Genomic DNA, 4,694 nt, shown 5'->3' with positions numbered 1-4,694 from the left:
CCGGAGGCCGCATCGTCCTCACCGCCAGAGAGGAACTCGCTCCTCCGTCGGCACTCCTTGCTGCGTCGCCCAGGGCGGGCCGCACGCAGAGTGTGCCTGGGCGTCTGCACGCATGTGCATCAGAGCCGGCCTACCGCCACAGCCCCAGAGATGGCCGCGGCTTCTTGTTCCTCCCCTTGGTCGCTCTGGCCCTCCCGCTGGCACAAGGGCCGTGGCCGACGTCCGTCGGCCCCGGAGGCGGGGTGTCCGTGCTGGGCCGGTCGAGCCGGTGGTGCTCCTGTGCGGGCGGCGGGCGGTTTCTCCCTCCTCCGGGTCTGGACCGGTGAATCACGACTGCGCCGGCAGGCAGGGCAGCCTGGATCTTGCGCAGCTCCAAGGCCGGCTTCGGTCGGTTGTGTTCTTGCAGGCGTCTCCACTGCTCTAAGCTCATCCCTTCGGCCTCTGTGTCCCCCGGGGACTCCTGCGACCCAGGAGCTCTGCCGCTGGCGTCTCCTGCAGGCTGCCCGGGTCTGCGGGGTCAGCCCCGAGGGGGGCCGCTGCCCCTCCCCCAGCGCCCCCTTCCCACGCACCCTCCCGGGCGTAGAACAGGACGTAGGCGCTCTGGCTCAGGGCAGCAGTCTCGTCACAGGCGGTCACCTTGGCATCGTCCATCTTATACCATTGGCCGTTGCCGGCTCGGACGTAACAAAAGTAGTGTCCTCGCTCACAGCTCCACCCGGAGTGCACCAGCACGGCATAGAGCACGTAGCCCAGTGGCCCTGCCGTCCCCTCAGACGTGTAGGGCTGCACGTCCAGGCGCTGGGGATAGCGCACCTCCTGAGCCCTTTTGGCCCGCTCAGCTGTGTGAACCGCTTCAGCACCAGCACCAGGACCTGGGACGTGCTGTGCAAAGTCAACCTCTTGGTGGCAGGCACCTTCCGGAGACAAACGCCACAGTCATAGGCATTTTCCGCCTCCAGCTTCTCGGGCTTGACCAGCTCTCTCAGAGCTTGCTCCACACTCTGAGCCGCCGTGATATCCAGGCTGACGTCCAGATGAGGGTCGAACGTGTCCGAGACACCGAGGCAGTGGAGACACTGGATCCGAGACCTCCACGTCCCGCCGAAGATCTGACGGACGACGCTGGTGTCCTCGGAGGCGTGGCCCGACGGCTGGGATGCACTCAGGCACCCTTGCTGCATGCCATTCAGAGTGAACATCAGAAACTCGTGGGCATCTTCCTGCTGGTGTCTGTGGAAGCCCGCCAGCAGGTCCTTGCGGGGCCGGATCACCTCTCCCGCGTGAAGGAGGGCTCGGGTCACGTGAGCTCGCATGGCACAGAGCGTGCAGGAGCTGCCGGCCGGACAGAGGGTGGCGTGCTGCCGGGACACCAGCCAGCTGGCCAGGGGCGGCGTGTGGCTCAGACACTGCAGCGCCGCGTTTCACGTAGCAGGTGTTCCCCAGATTCTGAAGCCCAGCGCCCACCCCCACGGCCCCCTCCAACTCAGGGCGACTTTCTGGCCAGGCGCCAGCCCCGCTGACCCAGGAGCCAAGTCACCCCGCTGGGGGCGCCCGACTGCCGCGACGGCCCCTCAGGGACAGAGGGTCCCCGAAGGGCATCCGCACCAGCGGCGCTGGCCCGACAACCTCGCCCTCCGGCTAAGACGTTGAAGGGAGCCGGACACGCACCTCCCCCGTGCTCAGAAGCAAGCCCCCGGGCTCTGCAAACAAGGCCCACGAGGGTTTCCATCTCCTACCTGCAGCTGCACGCCGATGCCTCCTTCCCTCACACCGTCGTCTCCAAAAAGGGCCTTGGCCCCGCCCCCTCGGTCCTTTGGGGGCTTTCCCACGGCCCCACCCCCGCACGTGCAAGCTCCTCATTCGCTGAGGCTGGCCGAGGGCCTGCCCACTCCCACTCCCGCCATCCAACCACCGACACTTTTCTCGGGGAATTCCCCTTGACGAAGCCCCGCACCGCACTTCCGACCTGGCCCCTGGACCAAAGGGCTCCGGATGCAAATGATTCGGGGCCATTGGGGCCTTCCAGCCTTGCCCGCTAGAGAGTCACTGGCGGGCCTTCCAAGTTCAGCACACAAATGCGGGCTGCAGAGGAATGCCGTGGGCTCACCATTCACGTCCTAACACACTTGTGCAAACATAGGTCTGGCCCCCCTACCCTCTCCCTTTAGGGGTCTCCCCTCCCCAGACCCCTGCCTGAGGACAACCCCTCCCCAGACAACAAGAAACCCTTGCCTCAACTTTGCTCTCCAGTGAGGGTCCGCTCCAATTTCTATGCTTTCTCACTGGACACTCTGCCTAGCGTTCAGGGTCCTGGCACCAAAAGATGCCGAGAGAGTGGCACATATGCTTTTCTCCCTTCAGGGCCGTTGGTCAAGCCCCAAAGCGAGCTCATTCCAAAAGGCATAGGCTTGCTGCAACTTTGGATTCCTTGCTTCAGCTCTTTTTATGTCCTCCGTTGCCTTTTGCCCTTCCTTTTCCTTCTCCATTTGTTTTGATAGTGGTTTGTTGTTGTTGTTTGTCGTTGCTTTCTTTGTTTTGTTTTTTTTGGGGGGGGTTTCGAGCGGTTTTTTGTGGGGTTTGTTTTTTTTTTTTTGCTTTTCCTTTTTTTATTTTTTTTTAATTTTGTGTTCATTTTGTTATTTTTTTGTTGCTTTTATTCTCTTTCTCTATTTTATATACAATAGTTGACTCATACAGTCGTCTTTCCAATTCCAGGGCTTAAAACGCGCTATAAGTCAAGGTATAAGAAAGGTTTCCCTCCTGGAAGAGGATGACTGTTGCTTTCCTTCTCGTGTGGGACAGGTGTGTTTGTTTGCTCTCCCGTCCTGGACATTATGCTCGCCTTCCAGGACGATGGGGTTTCACGGTCCATGGGTTTCCCCATACATAGCTGAAGCCTTGATCCGTGGATACTTACTAGGAAAGAACGGCCCTGACCCCGCTTTCCTTCCTTAGCCTCTTGCACCCCTCCCACCTCCCGCTTCCCCATCCCATCCCAGGACCCTACCACTTTGTGCTTTATCGTCCAGGTGCTCACACCCTTGCTGTCCTCTTGCCTCCTTCCCATGGCACAGAGAAGCCGAGATCAGCCAGTATCTTTCTCGCTTTTGCACGGATTTCCCCCAGCGTAAGGCCACCTTCCCACTCCCTCTGCCACGCCGCTCCAGTCGCCATTCTTCTCCCTTTTTCTCCTTCTCCTTCTCCCTCTTCTTCAGAGGGGGTGGGTGGGGCAAGCAGTAAGTCCATTGGAGACGATGGGGCGGAGGAGGATGGGTGGTGATGATGAGGGAGGGCTGTGGGTGGCTCCACGTCCTCGCGCGGGGCACGCTTGTTCGTGTTCTTGGGGGAAGATACTGCTCATCATTCTTTTTCCCTCTCCACGTGTGGAGGGCATGGTGCGCTGTAGGTGGAGCATGCGGGGGAAACGAGGCCATCGGAACGTTCTCTGTTCCTTGCCACGCCGACTGGCGCAGTCAGCAGCCAGAGTTGTCCCTCGAGGTCTGAGATGTTAAACCGCACATTCCCGGTCTGCCCTTTGCTGGAGGGTTTGGGGTTCGCAGCCGTCAGCCAAGAAACAGAAATAAAAACACAAGAGGTGATCGATAAAGGTCCTCAGGCCCCCTCCACCGGGTCACGGGAATCATGAGGCAGTGGAGAAAGCAGCTAGGGGAGGAGAGTTTCCCCACCGCCCCAGGCACTTTGGAGCCGGCCGGCGTCTCCTCGAGTCCAGCGGCGTTTGTCCGGGGCCCAGCTGGAAGGGACAACTGACTGCCAGGCAGGACGGGCAGAGTCGGAAGTCCAGTTGGCTTGCTATCCCAATCTAGGGTAGGCTCGGGTCTTTCCTCAGGCCGGGGAGGACCTTTGCTTCCAGAAATGAACGCTGCGTGACGAATCTCCACCTAGGCCCGGTGCACTGCTGGTGGAGAGGTTTCTTTGGCACTAGTTGGCTCGCCTTTCTCCCCGTGGCCTTCGTGTCGGTGCTGGTGGTGCCGGTGGTGGTGCTCACGGCATTGTGGATCGCGTCTCCTGTTTGGCACTTGGCGCTGCTCCAGCACGCTCCTTGCACCGGAAATGGAGCCCCAGGGAACTTTGCGGACGAGCGTCCCTGTCGGGGACCCACGGATCCCCAACTCAATCCTGCTGGAAACTCTGCCTAGTAGCACGAGGCCTCCCGAGGGCAGCCACCCATAAAGACTGCTTGCCCATCTTCTCCGCAGACGCTGCTCGACGTTTGGGGCATTCTCGAGAGCCTGGCCGGCCGGAAGAACACGGTGCGTGGACCTGCACCCGCTCTTCCTGCACCTCCCCCCCGAAGGGCTCCGGAGAGCGTCTCCTTGCTCGGCTGGCTGTGAGCGTTCTGTGAGGCGTCTCCAGGCCGCGTCACTCCACCAGAGGCCAGCGGTGCGGCCAGGGACTGGAGACGGGGGGAAGAAAGGCAAAGCCACACCCAAAGTCCCATCCAGAGAGGACTCTCCCACCCCTCGCAGAAGTGGCAGGCCCTGGCACCGTGCTCAGACCCGCTCACGCACCCCATTCGCTCCGCCGACTTCCCAGCAGAGCCAGCCCTCGAGAGCTGAGCCGCTCGGGCACAAACCCGTTCCCAGGGAACACTGAGACCCCGGCACGCTCCAGGTACCGCCTGTTCCCCGGAGGCCGCATCGTCCTCACCGCCAGAGAGGAACTCGCTCCTCCTC

General features: G+C 61.4%; 1 pseudogene; it reads right to left on the bottom strand.

The window, feature by feature from the left end:
- Positions 1-426: 426 nt before the first annotated feature.
- LOC108634943 lies at positions 427-4,659 on the bottom strand (annotated as a pseudogene).
- Between the last annotated feature and the right edge of the window lie 35 nt (positions 4,660-4,694).

This window comes from Capra hircus, unplaced genomic scaffold, assembly GCF_001704415.2.
Source record: "Capra hircus breed San Clemente unplaced genomic scaffold, ASM170441v1, whole genome shotgun sequence".
Classification (NCBI taxonomy): Eukaryota; Metazoa; Chordata; class Mammalia; order Artiodactyla; family Bovidae; genus Capra; species Capra hircus.
This window is presented reverse-complemented; position numbering and strand designations above follow the sequence as displayed.